Here is a 519-nt window from a genome sequence, read left to right as displayed (position 1 = left end):
TGTATTTTGTTTTGTTTTTAGTGCATTTTGTTGTGTTTTTAGTGTATTTTGTTTGGAAGTCGGTTTTGTTTTTTTATTAAAAAGTTTATTTTTTTACAGCATTCCTTTCATGTTTTTACTTATTTTAATTGTAAAAATAAACAAAAACTGAATCGATATTGCGTTGACTTATAAACGTCCACGTTGATTGATGAGGACTTAACCTAATTTCCTTTTCATCTGTACGATAACAAAAGCTGGTAGCACCTTACTCGAATGATTAATGAGTAAATTGATACTTGAAAAGTATAGGAAATATAGATTTTACAATATAAATAAATGTATGTTGGTCACGTGTATTGTCGTTTGTATAGAATTTGGAGTTACATAAATATTGTTTCAGTAATCTGATAGCTGACTTAACAATAAACATCTGTACGTAAAAAATACGTAAGAGTTTCCATAGACGCAGCTCTTAGAAAAAAAACGTATTGCTGTCTCCCTTATTCCTTCAAATAATAGTGAAATATTTTCTATGAA

The sequence above is a fragment of the Papilio polytes genome, unplaced genomic scaffold, assembly GCF_000836215.1.
Source record: "Papilio polytes unplaced genomic scaffold, Ppol_1.0 DF823835.1, whole genome shotgun sequence".
Classification (NCBI taxonomy): Eukaryota; Metazoa; Arthropoda; class Insecta; order Lepidoptera; family Papilionidae; genus Papilio; species Papilio polytes.
The sequence above is the reverse complement of the archived record's forward strand: the minus strand, read 5'-3'. Positions refer to the sequence as shown.